General features: G+C 37.2%; 1 pseudogene; it reads right to left on the bottom strand.

Moving 5' to 3' along the window:
- Positions 1-1,118: 1,118 nt before the first annotated feature.
- On the bottom strand, positions 1,119-22,286 carry Hspa8-ps32 (heat shock protein family A (Hsp70) member 8, pseudogene 32; annotated as a pseudogene).
- Between the last annotated feature and the right edge of the window lie 748 nt (positions 22,287-23,034).

The following is a 23,034-nucleotide window of genomic DNA, read 5'->3' as shown; positions in this document are numbered from 1 at the left end:
CACCATCCATAGGAGCATACCTTAAACTGATAAGCTTATCTAAATGGAAAATATAATAGAAGTGGGTAATTTTCTTGATATTTACCACCTACCAAAATTAAATAAAGATGCAATAAGCAATTTATACAGATTTATTGCCACCAGAGAAATAGAAGAAGTAATCAAAATATCCCATTCAAACAAGTGAGATAAATAAAGCAGTAATGCCAGTAATTCCCAATTTATTCTACAAAACAAAAACAGAGGGAATATTGCTTTAGTCTCTTTACAAGAACACAGCTATACTTTTATCTGAACCACAAAAAAACAAATATGAATCTTCCTCATGAACATAGGAGCAGTTTCCTTTTTACTCTTTCACAACTGAGGTTTTATTGGTTGAGGAGCAGAATACACAGACATTTCAATTCTTAACCTATGTACCCAAATCCTGAAGAGTCATACATTGTGTACATTTACCCAATTGAAGGGCCATCTGCTGTTTCTTTGAATTTATTCCAGTGATGTTCTATCCTCAAATATGGCAAGTTTTCCTTAAGAGCTTAACAACCAAATGCCCTTAAATTGAATTGAGGAATTTCACTTTTTTTTCCTCCTGCTCCTCCGCCTCTTCCTCCTCCTCCTTTTCCTTCTTCTTCTTTGCCACATACAGTGAATACTCATAATTTCTAACATTCTCAGCATATTGTCACAATTGTTAGGAAAAGGAATTATCATGACCAGAGGCATTACATTATGACAGGGCAGGAACAAGGAGTGGTTTTCTTAGGAAACGATTCTACTGGAAACTACAAGACAAGATAAAGCTGAAAATAATCCAGACACTAACGCCAAATTGCCATTAGTATGCAAGACATGAAACTAGTTCTCACTAAGGAATGTTATGATGACCCCTGATATAGTCAGAGCCTCTCCTAATACAGTATCCTGCTATTTTTCTGGTTGTGCCAAAAATTAAACAACCAGCAAATGATGAAGTCTCTTTAAAAATCATTTACATTAAAACATGGATTAACTGAGATTCTCCCACATTTTTGCCAATTTAAAAAGTTTTATTATTCCATGTTACTTATTTTGGGTCCCTGTGGAACAATGCCATACCCTCTACTAGGACTGTCTTAATCCACCTCTTCAATGGTGGGGCCTGAAGAAGCACCACCAGATGGAGGAGTTCCGCCACCGGGGAAGCCACCAGGCATTCCTCCAGGCATGCCACCAGCACTCTAGTACAGCTTGGTAATGATATGGTTGCAGACCTTCTCCAGTTCTTTCTGCTGATGCTCAAATTCTTCCTTCTCTGTAGTCTGGTTCCTTTCCAGCCAGCCGATGATTTCTTTGCACTTGTCAAGAATCTTCTGTTTGTCTTCATCATTGATCTTGCCTTGAAGTTTCTCATCTTCAACAGTTACTTTCATGTTGAAGGCATAAGATTCCAGTGAATTCTTGGAGAAAATCGTATCTCTCTGCTTCTCATCCTTAGCTTTGTACTTCACAGCTTCCTGGACCAGGCACTCAAAGTCCTCCTTACTCAGGCAGCCCCTGTCATCGATGATGGTGATCTTGTTCTCCTTTACTGTGTTCAGATAAGAAACTGAGGATGCCATTGGCAACAATTTCAAAAGTAACTTCAATCTGACGAACCCCACAGGGTGCTGCAGGTATGCCTGTGAGCTCACACCTTCCAAGCAGGTTGTTGTCCGTGGTCATGGCCCTTTCACCTCACACACCTGGATGAGTACACCTGGCTGGTTGTCAGAATAGGTCGTGAAGGTTGGGTCTGCTTGGTGGGAACGGTGGTATTGTGCTTGATGAGGACAGTCATGACTTCACCAGCAGTTTCAATCCCAAGGGAAATAGAAGTGACATCCATGAGCAGCAAATCCTGAACATTCTCAGACTTTTCTCCAGATAGAATGACTGCCTGGACAGCTGCACCATAGGAACCAGCCTCATTGGGATTAATGCTCTTATTCAGGTTTTTTTTTTCAGTGAAGAAGTCTTGCAGAAGTTTCTCAGTCTTAGAGACTCTGGTAGAACTGCCCACCAGGACAATATCATGGACCTGTGACTTATCTAGTTTGGCATCTCAAAGAGCCTTCTCTACAGGGTCCAGTGCTCCATGGAACAGGTCATCATTCAATTACTCAAATGGAGCATGGATAATGGAGGTATAGAAGCCAATTCCCTCATCGAGACAATCAATCTCAATACTGGCCTGGGTGCTGGAGGAGAGGGTGAAGAGATGCCTGACAGCTCTCTTGCTCTCACTGATGTTCTTCTCGTGCTTTTGCTGAAACTCAGCAATGAAATGGTTGACTGTTCGGTTGTCAAAGTCTTCTCCACCCAAGTGGGAGTCTCTAGCTGTTGATTTGACTTCAAGAATTTCATCCTTTATAGGGACGATTGACACATCAACAGTGCTACCTCCCAAGTCAAATATCAGCCCAGTCCTTTCATTTCCAACTGTCTTATCTAAATTGTAAGCAATAGAAGCAGCAGATGGTTCACTGATAATTCGAACTACATTGAGGCCAGCAATAGTTCCATCATTTTTGATGCCTGCTGCTGAGAGTCATTGAGGTAAGCTGGCACTGTGATCATGGCATTGGTACCAGTCTTTCCAAGGTAAGCTTCTACAATTTCCTTCATCTTTGTCAGAACCATTGAGGATACTTCCTATGGATATAAACTGTTTGTGTCCCCTTTGTATTGGATTTGGACCATGGGCCTGTCTGCATCATTCACTCACCACCATGAAGGGCCAGTACTTCATATCAAACAAAATAATAGCATCCTGAAAGCTACATCCAATCAAACTTTTGGCATCAAAAACTATGTTTGTGGGGTTCATTGCAACCTGATTCTTGACCACATCCTCAATGAATCGTTCTGTCTGAGAAAGCAACATAGCTCGGCATGGTGTAGTTACCCTGGTCACTGGCAATTACTTCCACCTTTCCATGCTGGAAGACACCCATACAGGAGTATATAGTGCCAAGAGCAATGCCAATTGCAGGTCCTTAGACATGGTATCTTGTGTGTAGGCCTGTCTGTGCTGACGACGAGATCACACAAATGGCTGAGAGTTGGCTCTGCATTCAATGAATTCAATAAAGGGTTTCTTGAACTACTAGAAAATTCACATTTACAAAATAGCTAACGAAAATATTCCTTTGGATTATAGAAAAACCACTTTGACTTCTACAAGAACCACTGACAGATGACAGATGGACTTGGCTTCTTTTCTTCCACTTCAGAGGCCAGACACTGGCTTTCCCTCTCTCCATTTCTCTGGAGGCTGGTCTACAGTTTACTGGTCAGTCACTTCAGCCTGTTTGCTCTTTTTTCCCCTCTTCCTTTTGGTTTGTTCTTTTGTTTTTGTCTGATTATTTATCCTTTCCCACACCTTGGCAAGGTGGGCTTGGATGAGATCCTCACAGAGTGGTTGTTGGGCTCCAAATTTGGTGCTCCACTTCCTCTAACCCTCTTCTTCAGCATAGTGAGAGTGGGAGTGGGATATGGTACGATGTTGAAAATATGAGTGAGACTGGAAGAGCTCGAAGGGGCTCAAGACCCCTTATGAACACAATGGCAAGCAACCAGAGCTTCCAGGGACTAAGCCACTACCTAAAGACTATACATGGACTGTCCCTGGACTCTGACCTCATAGGTAGCAATGAATATCCTAGTAAGAGCACCAGTGGAAGGGGAAGCCCTTGGTCCTGCCAAGACTGAACCCCCAGTGAACGTGATTGTTGTGGGGAGGGAGGCAATGGGGGGAAGATGGGGAGGGGAACACTCATAAAGAAGGGGAGGGGGAGGGATTAAGGGGATGTTTGCCCGGAAACCGGGAAAGGGAATAACACTCGAAATGTAAATAAGAAATACTCACGTTAATAAAAAAAAAGAAAAAAGAAAGAAAAGAAAATATGAGAGAGAGGCACTGCCTAATCATCATTACATGAATTGCGACCCATTGCCAATGTAAAAATTAATAATAAAAGACATGGAAACCAAATCCAAGAACACAACAGAAAGCACACCATTATCAAGTGGGCTTTATCTAAGAAATGCAAGGATAGTTCAATCTATGTAAATACATAAATGTAATCCATCATAGAAACAGACTGCAATACAAAAAATTATATATGATGCTCCTTTGGGAGAAAATGAGGCCCCCCTTTAGAATAAAAGTCCCAGAATACAAACAATGCACAATAGAATAAAAATGATGTATTTGAAGCCTAGAATGAACAATAACCTAAAAGGAGAGAAATACAAAGCATATCCACTAAAATCAGGAACAAGAGTAGCATGTCTATTCCTGCTTCCTGCTATTAAGATTCTGTGGTACTGTACACAGGTCAATCTGATTGAGATGCCCTTACCAGGGTGGAAATAGACACACTGCACATCTCTGATTCAGAAGCTATGTTCAGTTGTCAAATATTCACAAAGCAAAATGAGTTTTGTAACAGAGAGTCTCAATCTACTCTTCATTGCAAGAGCTGTGCTCAGGACTAGAAGGCTAACAGAAACACAGAGAAACTCTACTGCAGTATTATTTGAGATTTTGCTCAAAATCTCTCTTTCCCTCTCCCTCGACCTAGTGGGTCTTAATTCTTTGCCTGAACTCTTTATTTATTTTACCCTACTACTCTTTTGAATGTATATTATGTTTTGATTTTGTGTTTTTATTGGACTTCTTTGTTTTACAAGATAATTGTCTCTGTGTCTATATGTGTTTCTTGTGCTTTTCTTTTTCTTTTTTTTTTTTTGCTCCTTTATTTGTCTTTTGTTGTTGTTGTTCACATTTGTTTTGTTTTCATCTTGTTTAATTATTTGTTTTCTGGTTTTTTCCTTTTTCAGATGTTTGTTGGTTTTCCTATGAAAATTCAAAATATTGTGTTGATTTTGGTAGTCTGGGAGTTGAGAATCTCAGAGGAGTTGGGGCATGAGCAATCATAGTTGAAATAAATTGTACGGAAATAATCTTATTTCATTAAAAAATAAAATATTCAAATATTTTAAAAATTAAAAAAATAGAAATAAAAATGTCTTTAAAAGGGGAGAATTAAAGGAGGGTTGAATAATGAGAAAGGGGAGAATGATATGGGGATATCCTCTCCATGGATAAAAATATAAACTTGGGGTTGGGGATTTGGCTCAGTGGTAGAGCACTTGCCTAGCAAGCACAAGGCCCTGGGTTCGGTCCCCAGCTCCGAAAAAAAAAATAAACTTATGTGGAAGTGTGCTTATGTAACACAATACTATATGCCATGAAAAATTAGAAACAAGAAAAACAAAGGCACAATTTTCTTTTCTTTAAAAGCAATTAAAAATTGGATTTTTATCGATTAAATGTGAATAACTAGAACCTAAGAACCTAGAATCAAGTTATATAAGATGGGGTGTTCCACCATGAAGGAGGTTAAGTGAACATTTATAGATACAGAACATGTCTATTAATGGACAGAATTCATTAATCAATGCATTGTCCAACTATGTTGGTGGGTATGATAAACAGACTGATACAGCATAATAGAAAAATCTTCTTAGTTTTCATATGATTTTTAATGAATTGTAATGAAAGGCTGGTGAAGGATAAAAGTCTATTAAGTTTAGTGAAACACTTTGATAATTTTTAAATTAGAATGCTACTTTAGAAAAAACGTAAGGGCTGGGACTCTCAATGGAACTAAAATAACTCAACACCATCTTGATTCTTTAACTTGGCATTCCCACCTTCTTGATGCTCTACTCATCCAGCTATCTGCAACATCACTGAGTTTGATGCTAACATGACAGCAACAATGACTTGCCCCAAGTTTCTTTATATTTCAATGTTCAAATTTGCAAAAAACAAAACAAAACAAAACAAAACAAAACAAAACATTTTAAAGCCATTACAAGTCTGGACTAAATAAGACCCAGTTTTCTTATAGAAAGAAATTCAGCCATTTCCTGTCCAAATATTATTTGTATTGTTGCAAATCTGCTAAGTTTATAATACTCTTAACATTTATTTTGAAATGTTGATAGTCTATTTATTTTGTAACAATTTTTTTATAATTATTTTTGCTCAGTTAGTTTTTGATTAGTTAGGACAAAAAGTTGGAAGAAGTAATTTTAAAAACAGTGATAGACAGTCAACCATTGAACTGAGAATAGGGTCCCCATTGGAGGAGTAAGAGAAAGGATTGAAGGAGCTGGTGGGGCTCGCAACCCCATAAGGACAACTATACCAACCAACCAGAGTTCCCAGGGACTAAAGCACCATCCAAAGAGTACGTATGGACAGATCCATGGCTCCAGCTCCATATGTAGCAGAGGAAAGCCTTGTTGGCCACCAATGAGAAAAGAAGCCCTTGCTCCTGCCAAGGCTGGACCCCCAGTGTAGGGTAATACCAGGGTGGAGAGGCAGGAAGGAGTGGGTGTTTAGGTTAGGGAGAACTCTCATAGAAGAAGAGGCAGGGTGGATTGGATAGGGGATTTATGCACAGGAAACCAGGAAAGGGGATAAGATTTCAAATGTAAGCAAAACAATATCCAATAAAAAAATTAGCTACTTATAAAATAAAAAACAAAAAAACAATGCTAGAACAACTGCATTTTCCTATCCTCAAAACAAAAATTCAGTCAAAGAGTATTACATTTAACGACATTTCATCTAATTTCAATTTACTGAATGTGCCAATATTTTGACAGTTATGATATTGACACATATAACCTACCCACCAAAAGACAAAAATTGTGAATTTCTTTCAATCCTTCCTTACATTTGTCAAAAACCTGAACTATAAAGATTAATTTTGTCACCTTTACTATAACAGAGGATATCCATCAAGAATCTTTTCAATATTAACCACCATGCCATACAACGTTGAAGCATCAACTTTAAAAAATACATTTTAAAATGTTTATGTTTATGCTCAGTTAATTAAATGGTTTGGAAAAAATGGAAGAAATAATTTTAAACAATTGAGCATTCACAAGCATGAAACAAATGGCCAATTAAATGGCACTCCATTCCAAGATACTTCACCTAAATTTTGACCTACTAGATGTGCCAAAATTTTTAGACCACCTGTGGTGAGATTCCTACTGAGGCCAAAAGAAGCCATTGGAACTGGAGACCTTGGTGGGTGTGAACCATCTGTTATGGATGCTGGGAACCAATCTCAAGTGATCTGCCAGACGAGTTAGTGCTCTTATCCAATATACAATCTCTCCAGCCGCATACCCAGTTTTTAATACTAAAATTCCTTTAATTATACAGAAAGGAGTATCTGCCTGTCTTTACAAAGTGAGTTTAGAATGGTTAAGTGAATAGCAGAATGTCACAGTGTTCGTCATTTATTGCTTATTTTAGTTTAAAATTAACATTTTAAATGTCCACATTCTCACCCTTCCCAAGTTAAAGCTATCAGAAACATGATGGAGTGGTGACTCACCGGTTGGCAGCGCTTAATCTGAGTGTCTTGAAGGCAGAAAAATAATGTTTATATCTTAGGCTCTGCTGAGAAGTCTGATCATATACATACATTGTTTTTAAAGACTACACACTGTTTTTATATTTACATGAGTTTCATAACCTTAAAATTAAAATATTTTCAGTAGAGTAAATAATTAGGAGAGTTGTATATTGAAGGCAAAACTAATTGGTCATGTTTTTGATTCTATTTAGAAATCATGACATACAAGAACCTCATCCTTATAAAGCATGGAAGCTTAAACAACTAGCTGAGGAAAGTGCATCCCTCTATAGAATATGTAAGTAATAAATGAATAATGTTTTCTAAATTTTGGTCACTGCCCTTCAGTAAAGTTTACTCTTTGAATTTGCTAACTTGGGGGTAGAAAGCATAGAAAACCACACTATAAAATGGGCAGTGACTGTATGAGCAACGCAATGGGTAACCTGATTATGAATGCCAACACCATTTGATTTGCTCATGATCATATTTAATCTTCCTAATCCTGTGCTGATGCCACTGGAAGATTCTCTTTCCATAAACCAGAAATTCTCTCTTTTGACTTCGTTTTTCTGTCATGGTAGAAACAGATAGATGGATTGCATCTAATGAGCTATGACAACTTTGACTTCATTTGAAGATCATTAAGTTGCTTAGCAAACTGCTATATTTTCACATAAGAGTTGTTTTTAAGGTCCTTTTATCTTTCTTCCAAAGAAATAATAGGAAGTGTTCCTTTACTTAAATCAGCTACCAGAATAGACAAGCACATTTAATTATAGAGTTAATTTATGTCTTTATTACAGATATCCTTCCCTTTATGTTTTGAAGGCAATTTCAATTTTACAGAGAGTTTCTTACTCTTTAAAATTTACAAATGCAAGATGTTTTTTTTGAAGTTTTTTTTAAACCCATTAGAGAGTCTTTTTTTTCTTTTTCTTTTTCTTTTCTTTCTTTCTTTTTTCTTTTTTTTTTTATTAACTTGAGTATTTCTTATATACATTTCGAGTGTTATTCCCTTTCCCGGTTTCCGGGCAAACATCCCCCTCCCCCCTCCCCTTCCTTATGGGTGTTCCCCTCCCCATCCTCCCCCATTGCCTCCCTCCCCCCAACAATCTAGTTCACTGGGGGTTCAGTCTTAGCAGGACCCAGGGCTTCCCCTTCCACTGGTGCTCTTACTAGGATATTCATTGCTACCTATGAGGACAGAGTCCAGGGTCAGTCCATGTATAGTCTTTAGGTAGTGGCTTAGTTTCTGGAAGCTCTGGTTGCTTGGCATTGTTGTACATATGGAGTCTCAAGCCCCTTCAAGCTCTTCCAGTTCTTTCTCTGATTCCTTCAACGCTTTTTAACATATTTTATTCTTGCTTTACCTATGATGTTAAGTATACTTTATGATTCTATATTTAAAATTGATTTCACATAAAAGCTATAGTCATTTACATTTTTTCTTGTTACTAACTTAATTGTCTTTTATGTAACTTTGTCATGATAACCAAATAAAAGCTAATGATCTTCAGATTGTATGTTTGATTGGATTGACCCATACATAGGTTTATATTTAGATAACACTAAAGAAAATACACTGTGTTACTTATATACGACTCTTAGACTGTAGAAAATTTCTTTTTCATTTTATTTTTATTACAGGCCAGTCATTATCTCCCTCCTTTATACCTCCTGACTGTTCCTCATCTCATTCTTCCTTTCCCATCTCCAAGATGTTTCCAGCTCCCACCCCCACCCAACCAGAACTCCCTACTCCCTGGGACCTCCAGTCTCTAAAGGGTTAAGTGCATCTTCTCTCACTGAGACTGGACCAGGCAGTCCTCTGCTGTATGTGTGTCAAGAGCCTCATATCAGCTTGTGGATGATACCTGGTTGGTTGCTCAGAGTCTGAGAGATCTTAGGGGTTCAAGTTAGTTGACACTGCTGGTCTTTCTATGGAGTTGCCCTCCTCCTCCTATTTTTCCAGCTTTCCCCTAATTCCTTCAGAAGGTTCCCAACTTCTGCCCATTGGTTGGGTGTATCTGCATCTGACTCAGCTGCTTTTTGGAACTTTTGAATGGCAGGCATGTTAGGCTCCTCATCTGTAAGCATGAGATAGCAACTGTAATAGTGTCAAGCCATGGAGCCTCCCCTGAGCTGAATCCCAAATTGGGGCAGTCACTGAATCTCCTTTCCCTCAGTCTCTTCTCAATGTTTGTCCCTGCAGTTCTTTTAGACAGGAATGATTATAGGTCAGAGTTTTTGATTGTGGAATGGCAACCCTATCCCTCTACCTGATGCCCTGTCTTTCTACTGGAGGTGGACAATATAAATTCCCTCTTCCCACTGCAAAGTCCTTCCCTTTGTGTCTGAGAGTCTCTTACTTCCCAGGTTTCTGGTACATCCTAGAAGGTCCCCCAACTTTTTATATCCTGATGTTGCTTGTTCTTATTCTTTCTTCTGACCCTCAGGACTTCAATCCTGATCCCCTCAATACCTCATCATGTTACCCTTTTCTCTTCCCTGTCCCCTTTCCCACCCAGGTCTCTCTTTCCATCTGCCCCTCATGATTGCTTTTATCTCCCTCCCAAGTGAGATTGAGCTGTACTCTACTGGGGCCCTTTAGCTTGCTAACTTTCTTATGTTCTTTGGATTATATACAGATCATTCTCTACTTATTTGCTAATATCCACTAATTAGTTAGTACATACTTTGCATGTCCTTTTGGGTCTGAGTTACCTCACTCAGGATGATATTTTCTCTTTCCATCCATTTGCCTGCAAACTCATGATGTCCTCATTCTTATTAGCTGAGTAGTATTTCATTGTTTAAATGCACCATACTTTCTGTATCCACTCTTCTGTTGTGGGACATCTGAGTTGTTTCCAGCTTCTGGCTATCACAAATTAGGCTGCTATAAACATAGTGGAACACTTCTTCTGTGTCATGGTGGGACATCTTTTGGATATATTCCCAAGAGTGGTGTAACTAGATCTTTAGACAGATCTATTTCTAATTTTCTGAGCAATCTCAGAAAACCATTTGCAGTCTTACCAGCAATTCAGGAGTGATCCTTTTACTCCACATCCTCACCAACATATGTTGTCACCGGAAGAATTATCTCAGAAGTGGTTCGTATCAGGGATAACTTGTGCAATCCAGATGACTCAGCAGAAGACTTTGTGCATCTCAGTTTCCTGGACGTTTAGTATTAGCTCAGGGTCCTTCTTTCATGAGAACCATCCCTATAAAGAACACAAGAACATGTATTGTATAAAAAAAATGTGAAGTCCTTTTCCAGTTCCCATCTTTAGCAATTCAGCTGAAGTAATTAATCTGACAACCTTTCTTTGCCATTCTTATTTCCATGTAAGCAACAAAATTTTCTGGATGTGAAACCTCAATTGTTACTTTCCTGTCAGAATTTCTTTCAGCAAAATGCCTGCTTGAGTGAAAAAAAAGAATACTCTCTAGGAGGGCTGCTCTGTGCCAAAACAGCAAATATGTTATTTTCTCAGACAACATAAGGAAACAAGATGGGCAAATTCTTTATTTTTTTTAAATTACCTTCTTTTATCTCATTATTGCACAGTAGTTCTTATGCCAAACTTCCATTTATTGTATATTGTTTTATAAACTCTGAAGAAAAATGTTGTTTCTCCAAGAAACACATGAAAGCTAACATATTAAGGAATTGAAGTAGAAGATTACAAGTAAGAAAAAAAAAACACAAGACAAAAAGAAACACACAAAAATACCAGTTTTTACAATCTCAATGAATTAGATTAACTTTGATACAGATTGCATAATAAATAAATTTTGAGATACTTAAAATGAGAAAGAACATGTCACACAAAAGTACAATAGTGAAAATGATATGATTCATAAGCATACATAATTTGTATTATTTAATGGATTTCTTGTTTGCATAAGTTTATGTTAAGTAATACTGGTTCTTTGATTTCATTACTCGTTTATTTGAGGCACGTTAGAGGTAATTATGTAAAATATATTTTGTTTTCCACTGCTAAATGATCACGGTCACGGCTAAGGTGAGCTCTCTCTTGTTACTTTTGATTTGACTCATTTCACTACACATAAAACGGGAATAAATAATTCTGTTGGTTAAGTTATCAATTGGTTATCTTTAAGTGTATATATTCTCTAAATATATATATAAAATTTATATCAAATGGCACAATACGTAGATTGTGTTATAAAGCAGAATGGGGAGACAGTTATATACATGCAACTCATTGTTCTGATACATTTTTCTTCAGATGGTCTCTTTGCTGTAAGTCTTGTCTTACATTGTTGTTAACATACAATATTAAAAAATATATTGAAGGCCAGCAATATGATATTCAGCATGCACTTGCTAGGCAAGTCTGATAACCTGAATTCGACCCCTAGAACCCATTTAAATCTGTAAATAGAAAACTGAGCACACTAATTTGTATTCCTCTGTTGCACACTGTGGCACACTTTCCACCATACATACATTCATAACCATTATAAAAACAAATAAATCAATTGTGATATTTAACATATTTTTGCAAGCTGTCTCTATACTGTTCTCTACTGAAGTCTCTTCAGATAAATTTATTAATTCTGCTTTCTACATTGTAGAACTGACAGTATGTAATTTCTGTAAAAGCCTTCTTTCTCTGTGCATTCATACCAAATTCAACATTTTTTTCCACAAAGCTCCCATCTCCACATGTATCTTGCTGCTTCATCTAGGGAGCCTTGTATCCCTGCCATCCCTGCTTGCTGGAACTATTGCACAATGACCATACCCCATAACTGATGACTCGTCTTCTAGGATACTTAGGAACTTTTAGGGCCTTCCTCTGCTGAAGTTTTATGATCTTAGATCATTGACTAGCAAGTTCCATCATCCTTACCACTCATTCTTTACATAAAAATATTAATAAGGTTATGACTACATGATATTCTTCTGGAAAATAGAAGGTGAATTGACTGACCTTAAAGTATATCAGTGTGCCCAATTCACACCAAACAAATGTACCTTTTAAGTAAAAATATGTGAATATCATGTACAGTAAGTTCTTAGAAAACTTTTCTTTATAATATATTTCCCTTTTCTTTATAATATATTTCATACTGCTACAATGAAACTCTTACATAAAATTATGGGTTTATTGTCCTCATATGCTGGAACACTGATTCATTAATTGTGTTTTCTGTAGCAAATAGAAAAGATGTTACGTTTGTGTTCATTGAATAAATGAACATCTATTATGCTGTATTTGAATATTAATACAAATCTCTTAGTAAGGAAATATGTTACACTCTTTAAGTTAGGAAAAAATTTCCATAGTTAATATAAACAATATCATAACCCTTTGCAATTAAAAATACACACACACACACACGCACACACACACACACACACACACACACACACACACACAAGCTTGCCCTAGCTCATTGCACATCTGGAAATTGGTCTTAATGCCTTCTTATCAAGTGTATCAAAGCTGTAATGTTCTTCTCTGAGACCTTTCAGTGCCCATTATTAAGTGGCACTATTTATCATACAAGTATCAGTAGAAGATTAAAGACAAGTAAAGAAAGAGATAATTTCCTTCCAAATGATAGTTTTATTAGGTGCGGGAATTTTTTATAATAAACAAACTTGTAGAACATTAACTAGGAAGAAATGAAGGCCCAAACTGCACAAAATCAGTCTACATAAATAGCTCCTGATGGAGTGGTGACCTAAAAAGTGACCTACAAGACTGATACACATTTTTATTAGCAATTTTTATAACTAGGTTTTGAATTCTGACAGTAATCCTCCAAACAAATGCTGACTAATAAAGAATGTTGATTGAAAAGAATCAGAACAATATATTAAAGAGTTATCTCTGAAATATAAAAAATAATCATGGTAAAATCAGACTGGAAATATCATCTCTTGTTCTCTGAACTTGTTCTTTAAAGTCTGTGTTTAAATTATTGTCTTCGTAATTACTGTCTTTAAATGCCAGAATACATTGTCATTATTTTCAGTATAATACTTTTTCTGTACTCTAAAGATTGCCTATTGTTAGAAAAGAAAGGAAGATGATAAATAAAAAAAGCTTACACTGACGGTCTTCTATATCTGAGTTTTCTGGTACTTTTTTATGATAATTCTACATGAACAGCAAGGAGAAGGAATGTTACTACCCATGCTAATGTCATAACAATGAGATGCAGAAAACTGAAAATGGCGTACTCTTTGATAAGGGAATGAAAACCTAACAGGAGCAAATCCAAAAACAAAGACTAGGTTGGGACTGAGGTGTTTTTAAGTAGGGGAGACTCTCCTGAGAAAGTGACACTATCTGGAAGGTGCAGTAGGGAAAGATGTCAGATGGTTAAGATGCACTGATGAGAAAGAAGAAAAAGAGAGAGGATTAAGAGTGTCACAACACATCACAATTAAAGAAGAGTAACATGAGCTGATCATATCGAGGAATTCAGAAGAGCTTGCTAAGACTTTAGCTAAGCAGTGTAATACATTCTTATTGAGAATCCTTGGAAAGAAACCACAAAATAAAAGTGAAAATTCTTTACAAAGCTAACATGTGGATGAGTTGAGACAGAAAGAAAAGAACTTCATATGGCAAAATTTAACCTAAGAAAAATTAAAAACTCAACTAGTTCTACATAATGTCCAGCATGATTAAATATCCTTAAGAAACACTTACAGGTATAAAAAATATCTGCTCAAATTATAAATAGAAAAACTCAAAGAAAATGTGGTTTAAATGCATAAAATCTTGTCAAAGATTATAGTGGAGAAAGTGCAGATATTGCATTCATCAAATCATTCAGGCTACTGTTACCAGTCAAAGTTCATGTCAATATCAGATAACCTTTCACATAATGTGATGAAAAGGGCACTTCAGCTCTGTGATATTAGTCTCAAAAATCTATAACCCAGAATAATAATAAGAAATATCAAGCAAATCCAAGTTAAGAGATATTTTTATAGAATGCCTGACTCCTTGGCTCCCAAATGTTAAGGTCATGAAAGGCAAGGAAAGACTAAGAAACTGCCAGATACTAAAGTATACCAAAAAGTTAAAGTGCATGAAATGCTAAGTTGAAAGACACACCGTATTAACAGAAAAGCTGGTGATATACAACAAAATCTATAGGTAAACTGAATATTTTATTAATTTTATACTATTTAAGAGAAATATTACATTAGTATTAAACAAAGATGCATGCATGGACCAGAGATGTTCTATTATTGTTTGGTTTTTGTGTAAATATAAATTAATTTCAAAATACAAAATTAAGAAATACCAATAAATAAATAGTAAAAATTAAAAATAGTAATAGTATAAAAATTTTTGGGCTAATATACAAAATATACAAAGAATTCGAGAAATTAGATTCCAGAAAAGCAAATAATCCAATTAAAAATTGGGGTTCAAAGCTAAGTAAAGAATTCTCACCTGAGAAACATTGAATGGCCTAGAAGCACCTCAAAAAATGTTCAACTTCCTTAGTCATCAGGGATATCCAAATCAAAATGAATCTAAGATTCCACATCACAGCAATCAGACTGGCTAAAATCAAAACTCAGGGCACAGCAGATACTGGTGAGGATGTGGAGAAAGAGCAACACTCCTCCATTGCTGGTTGAACTGGAAGCGGTAAAACCACTGTAGAAATCAGTCTGGCGGTTCCACAGAAAATTGGAAATAGTTCCACCTGAAGACCCAACTGTACCATTACTGGGCGTAGACCCAAAAGAAGCTCCAACATATAACAAGGATACACGCTCCCCTATGTTCATAGCAGCCTTATTTATAAAAGAAACAAGCTGGAAACAACCCAGATGTCCCTCAACAGAAGAATAAATACAGATAATGTGGTACATTTAAATGATGGAATACTTCTCAGTTATTAAAAAATGGTGACTTTACAAAGTTTGCAGGGAAATTGATGTAACTAGAAAATATAAGCCTGAGTGAGGTAACAGACACAAAAGGACATTCATGGTATGTATTCACTGATAAGTGGATATTAGCGCAAAAGCTCAGAATACCCACCATAGAACTCAAAGATCATGTGAAGCTTAAGAAAGAGGAAGGCCATAGTGTGGGTATTTCAAACCCACTTAGAAGGGGAACTAAATAATCACCAGAAGCAGAGCAAGGGAGGGGTCTGGGTTGGAAAGGGAAGGGGGAAGAAAATAATGGAAACAGGATGGAGCAGGACCAATTATGGGAAGATATATGATAGAAGTCCAGAGGGCCAGGAGAATGAATAGAAATAAGTAGCAGTGGGCGATGGAAAACTTGGGGAACCTCTAGAAACTTCCAAATGTCAAAAAAAGTAAGATGCTCCCAGGACTGAATTGATATGAATTAGCTGAAATACACCACAACAGGGAGATTGAACCTGAAGAGAACACCTGCAAAAGATAGCCATGGTCCCAAGTGGAGGGATGGGGCCACCCACCCATCTCAAGAATTTTAAAACAGAATTGTTCTTGTCTAAATGTAATGCAGGGACAAAATGGAGCAGAAACTAAAGGAAAGGTCATCCAGAGCCTGACCCACCTTGGGATCCACCCATCAACAGACACCAAACCCAGACATTATTGCTGATGCCAAGAAGAATGGGCTGACAGGATCCAGGTATAGCTGTTCTCTGAGAGGCTCTGCCAATACCTGACTAAGACAGAAACAGATATTCCCAGCCATTGGACTAATCATGGGGTCCCTAATGGAAGAGTTAGGGGAATGGCTTAAGGAGCTAGAGGAGATTGCAACTCCACACAAAGAACAACAGCATCAATTAACCAGATGCCTCAGAGCTCACTATAAATACACTTATGTAGGTCCATGGCTCCTGTTACATATATAGCAGAGGATTACCTCATCTAGAATCAGTGGGAGGGGAGGCCCTTGGTCCTATGGAGGCTTGATACCCCATAGAAGGGCTATGCTAAAAGGATAGGTGGGGTATCACCCTCTTAAAGTCTTAGAGGCAAAAAAGAGGGAAATGGGGTAGGAAGTTCAAAAAGGAGAGACCAGGAAGGGGAATAACATTTGGAATGTAAGCAAATTAAATGATTAAAAGAAAAAGACAAAGTCACCAATATGTCAGGACACCATAGAATAATCTGCAGACTCTTATTGGTCATACCGAATCATAATGAATAAGAGCATAAAAAAACCAAAGAAATCGAAACTAACCTTAAAAACATTGAATATTAGATGGGATGTGGCTAGTTTGAAAGCGAGGTAAGGAAGACAAAATTAGTTCAGACACCTGGACTCCTCAGATGTAACTGACCTTTAAATAGTGAATTTTAAATTTTCTGGAACTGAAAGAGAATCTCAATCTGTTCACTACAAAGGCCACAGTTAAGATTTGTTAACAAAATATTGGAGCTAAAATATTCCAGTTACTCCAGCTAAAAACATCCAGTTACATATAAACAGGATTCTGTGGAGCCAAGAGAAGACTGCAATTCAAGGTGGGGTAGGGAGGGCAGGAAGGGTAGAGAGCATGGCTTTGAGTATGGATCTGGTAGGAAGGTACCAGTATATGTGAGTGTGATCAAAATACATCATGTGGAATTCTCAACAAAATCTTGAAACATTTTGAAAGATTAGAGATAAAAAATATAAAATGAATTAACAGAGTGCAATTTTTACATGTCTAAAGATATTTTATTACTCAAATTTAAAATGGTTCCAACCATTTATTCTGTGTGTTAGTCAACTTCCAAATTTTCATATTTATTCCTATAATTTTGATCTCATGCTTTGAGGATGAGACTAGAATGTGTGTGCAGAAATTAGCCTAGTAGAATGAGGGATGATTGCCATTTATTAAGAGGAATCTTGGTGATAGCAAAATGGAGGATGGCGAAATAGAGATAGCATATTCAGTCTGAGCCACTTCCAGTGGTAGAATGAGTATTGCTTAAATGTCTGGATTTGATAAGAATCAGTTATTGCATAAAATATGTAAAATATTTGATATAGTCAAATGAAAGTAATGTTTAAAATTAATACCAGTCAATAAAATTAATATCAGTACTAAACTTCTATTTAAGAATTGCCTTCTCTGTTGAAGGACTTCAACAGAGAAATGGATACAGAAATTGTGGTACATTTACACAATGGAGTATTACTCAGATATTAAAAAAATGGCTTTATCAAATTATTAGGTGAATGGATGGAACTAGAAAATAACTGAATCACAAATGAACATACATGATATCCACTTACTGATAAGTGGATATTAGCCCAAAAGCACTGAATGCCAGAGATAGAATTCACAGACCACATGAAGCTCAATAAGAAGAAAGATCTAAGTGTTGATGCTTCAGTCCTTCTTAGAATGGGGAACAAAATTCTCACATGAGGAAACACAAAGTATAGAGGAGAGACTGAAGGAAAGACTGCCACACATAGGAATCTGTCACACATTCAGTTACCAAATCCAGTCACTACTGGAGATGCCAAGAGGTGCACGCTGACAGGATTCTGATATGGATGTCTCCCCGTAAGTTCTGCCAGAGACTGACAAATATAGAGGCCGATGGTGGCAGCCAAACATTGGATTGAGAACGGGTCCCCAACGGAGGGGTTGGAGAAAGGACTGAGGTAGCTGAGGGGGTTTGCAACCCCATAGGAAGAACAACAATACCAACCAATCAGACACTACAGAGCTACCAGGGACTAAACCATCAACCAAAGAGTATACATGGAGCTACCCATGACTCCAGCCGCATATGTAGCAAAGGATGGTCTTGTCTGGCATCAAGGGGGAAGAGGCCCTTGATCCTATGAAGGCTGGATGCCACAGTGTAGGGGAATGTCTGGGTTGGGAGGAGAGAAGAAGTTGGTGGATGGGTGGGGGGGCCCACCCTCATGGAATCAGGGGTTAAGGGGACTGGATGAGGGGTCTATGAAGAGAAACCAGGAAAGGGATAATAATTGAAATGTAAAAAAAATATCCAGTAAAAAAATGAAAAAAAAACACATAGAAAAAAGAATTACTTTCTCTCCATTAATAGAAGGCAACATTCTAAAGTAAAAGAAAAATTGCATATTATTTGCTAAATTTTTATGAAAACAGCTAATATCCAACCTGTAAGATTACTACATATAAATTCAATTGTTTTCTGGGAGTGCATGGTTAATAGAGATAATCACCCTGATTCAGGTAGTAAGTTTTTATTGATTTATTTTGTATTTGCAATTTTATTGCCCAATCATACAGTTTGGAATACAATACTGAGTTAGGCAATGACAATCATAAAATTGAGTAAAATTCATGATAAAAAATTGAATATGTCTTTGTCTTTCTATGTGCAAAACAAAATTATAAAGAAGTTAACTTCATTAATTTTATTATCCTGATACAATTTAATATTAGTTTTTAAATTATTTAAGAACAGTACATTTCTTTATTAGAAAAAAGGTAGTTAGGAAATATTAATAATGCAAAATAATATAAAAGTAAACACATTTTAAATGCTTAATTTTATTGTATTGTATAAGAAACCATAACTATTTAAAAACAAAATTATAGTATATTTAATAACTGTCAGCGGGATAATATGAGTTCATTCAACAAAGTAAAGGAGTAATATTCATAAATAATAAGATGTTATATTATAAATGCTAAATTATATTATATGCATAAAATATAATTTTCATAAATATATATACTAATTTATAAATATTATTATTTCTGGCTAAATCATATACTCACCAATACTATTACGTGTTGAAATATATTTCACTGACCAAAGAGAGAAATGAACATGGCATTTTTTTCGGTTATATCTGAATGCTCTAAACTTCACTAAATCATTTCCCCCAGGTGTCAGATTCACAGCAGTGATTAATGACATACTAATAAAATTCACCTGGCAGGTTGAAACTAAAATGTCATTTCTACGGGTAAGAATAATTTTCCAGTTAGTAGAGCTTTCTACCAAATGAGATGTATGATCTTTGAAATATTTCAAATATTTTTAAAAGCAACCAAATGTAAAACCAATACAGTTGCAATTAATTTGAAATAACATTTTCTGAAACACTGTCTTGAACACATCAACATTGAAAGATCTGAAACTTGTTGATGTGCTGTTGCTTACTAGAGTTTCTTTTATTTGTTTTACTGAAATCTTACATTTCTATTAGTTTCCAGGTGTCAGGGAAACTCACCTTTATCATAATCAATTATACCATGAACATAACCTTGAACATGTCTATCACTTATGGGCTTATTTTCCTGTTGTCAACCTTGTCTTTAAATGAACCCAGATATACATAATCCTGTTTGTGCCATGGGTCATTATTAACACAGTCATTTGACTATATTATTAATTCACAATAGAAATACATTTTTATCAATCATCCCATTCATTTACATCTCAAATGGTATCCCACTTCCCAGTTAGCCCTCCAAAAACCCCCATCCCATATCCACCCTCGCTGCCCTCTCCTACCTCCCCTTTGCCTCTATAAGGGTTCTCCCCCACCCACCCACCATCTCCTGTCCCACCACTCCAGAATTCCGATATGCTGGGGCATCAAAGCTCCACAGGACCAAGGGCCTCCACCCCCACTGATGTCAGACAAGACCAACCTCTGCTACATATATATCTGGAGCCATAGATCCCCGAGAAATATATTTTAAATGAAAGCTTTTATTTTTTCTCAGCTTTTAATTACACATAAAATACACAGGTTTAAATTTGACATTACAAGTTCTTCATATATTTATATTTGAAGTGATAAGTTCTTTGGAAATATTGATATACTTATTAGTATATGGTATTATAGGTAGTTTATAATAAATATTAAATTTCGGCACCTAGATTATACAGATGCTAGTATTTTTTTCACATTTACAGTTGTCTTAAAAATCAAGACAAACAGAACAAACAAATAAAATACCACTTTGGATTCCCAACCTTTCTCTTACTATTTGTCAATACATTTGTAAAATGCAAGAGAACAAGCAATGTTGGTTCTCACAGGTTCAAGATTTTAGAATGTTTATCTAATATTAGTTGCAGTTTTAGCTCCAGCTTTTCCTAGGCTCTTTGTATTATGCAGTTAACTAGCAAAGTTTGTTAGCTGAATTAAACTGTATTGTCAAGTATTGAATGCTTCAATTTTTGTCCTTGGAAATTTAACTCCATGTAAAAATAGAGCTACCATTAACTTTCAACAACATTACTATCATTTTAAAATAGCTTTTTAAAAAATTGCTAAACACATCAGTTCAGGAAATTTAATGTGACAAAAAAAGAAAAACATGGATGACAATGGGCTTTGTCATCCCCTTCCCCTCAATGGATGTGTCATTTCTGAGAGTTGGCCAATCTCCCACTTGAGGAAGCTTTCAGGAGAGCTATCCTATTACCTTTCAAGGAAGCACAATGGAGTTGGTTCTGGTGAGTAAAGTATGGGTAAGCTAGGACTGACGTCATGATTCTGGGAGAGCTGACCCTGCCACTGATCTGCCATGGGGTGGCACAAGGACATAGGTGATGACCGCTTTCTTACCACTTTAGACAGTTGGTAAAGTTATCTACAGATTCTTGAGGTTGGAAAAGCTTGCCTTGGCCCTCATTAGCAGCAGCATTCAAGAGAGTAGGTTGTGGACAGAGAGGTCAAACTATTGAACCACAGTAAGAAGATCCTCTCTGCCAACAACAGGTGACCTCCCTAGATTTGGGGGATATATATTAACAAAAGATTGGGATGATTCTCTAAGGCCAGAAAGAAATTTCTACACCAGCTTTGGGGATTCCAGAAGTGATTTCCATCTCTTCATGGATAAAATATCTGAGATAGTGAAAGGGATATTGACTCAGACTCTGGACCCTGGAACCAGCCAGTAGCCTACCTGCAAAGAAATTAGACCTAGTTGACAGAGGCAACTGTTTAAACATCATCACAGCCATGGCCCTCCTGGTCAAAGATGCTGATAAACTGTCCTTGAGCCAAAGCCTGATCATCACCAAAGACAGAATTAGTCATTGCCAGTCTCTCCTCCTATATCTACCCAGGGTAGTAATCATTCAGGCATCAACTGTCCTGAGCCCAGACCTACATGGGCCACTACATAAGTACTCAGACATTTTGGCCTATATCCAGGGGACCAAACCAGATAGATCTTCAGAATACCCCCTTGATTGATACAGAGGTAACATGGTTCACCAATGACAACAGCTTCATTCAGAAGGACAGAGGTATGCTAGTTTAGTGGCAGTCTCAAACACAGAGATCTTGTGGGAGAAGCCACTTTTGACAGAAATTTCAACCCAGAACACTGAACTGATAGCTCTAACCAAGGCACTAAAGCAGAGAAATCACAAAATGACTGCTACTGCTTGTGTCCATGGGCCTATTTATAGGAAGAGAGGCCTTCTGATGACAAAAGAAACAACTATCATTTTTTTTAAAACCTTGTCCTGATGAGAGTTTGGGGCTGCTTCAGCAAACTGTCCTGTGAGACAGCAGTAATTAAAACCAAACTCAAGTTTATAATAAAAACACCCTAAGGAGATTACATTAAAAAACAAAAACAAAATGGCCCCTTGGTGGTTTTGGGAGTGTACAAATGCTTCCTAACACAACACTTTCTCACCTGGGCAATGCAGTAGAGCTGACCTGATGGTGAAGGTACAAGTGAGCCTACCCCAAAAGTATGAGAGTAGGAGGGCTGGCCCAGCACCTCACAGGCTGCAGCACTTGGAAGTGTGGGCCCTGTATCTTGACTGGGCAGCACAGGGGAGCTCTCTGGAGGCATAGGTGCAAGTTAGCAGGCCCCCAAGGGCATGAGAACAGAGAGCTGACCCTGCCTCCTGCTGATGGGAGCTGTAGGTGGCCTGGCCTGAGCAGAGCTGGAGAGTACAGATAAGGGAGAGCTGGTAAGTGGACCAGGTCCGCTACCACCCAGACTCAAATCTAGGCCTCCGAAGTGACTCAAACCAAAATCAATCTCATCTGAGAGCAGTTGGTTGTGAGGACTGAAAAGACCAGTTGTTGATTCAAAGCTGCAGGATCTCCCTGACACTGAGTAACAATGAAATAATGGTGGGAGGAGTCCTGATAAAGATCCAATATTGATGGTATCCAAAAAGCAAGAGACCACTTCATTGCAATGACCATATTCAAGAGAAGATGTGTAGACAGAGGGATATACTGTGAGACTCCCTGTGACATACTACTATAGAGCCCAGGATGAGATGTTTTTATACTTTAATTTTGTGCCTGTAGTTATTATTGTTGTTGTTATTGGTGGTGGTGGTGGTGGTTGTGGTGTGTGTGTGTGTGTGTGTGTGTGTGTGTGTGTGTGTGTGTTTTATTTTGAGGGAAAGTTTGCAGGGGAAAGGGGAGCATATGAGGACAGGGAAATGAGCAGGATTCAGATTAGATTAGTGGTACATGATAGGAAATTCACAAAGATTCAATTAAAAGTTAAAAAATAAATTAGAACTGACTTCCACAAAGCATCTTCTGACCTCTATACATGTGCCATGTCACCATATCGTCCT

Source organism: Rattus norvegicus, chromosome 2 (genome assembly GCF_036323735.1).
Source record: "Rattus norvegicus strain BN/NHsdMcwi chromosome 2, GRCr8, whole genome shotgun sequence".
Taxonomy (NCBI): Eukaryota; Metazoa; Chordata; class Mammalia; order Rodentia; family Muridae; genus Rattus; species Rattus norvegicus.
The sequence above is the reverse complement of the archived record's forward strand: the minus strand, read 5'-3'. Positions and strand labels throughout refer to the sequence as shown.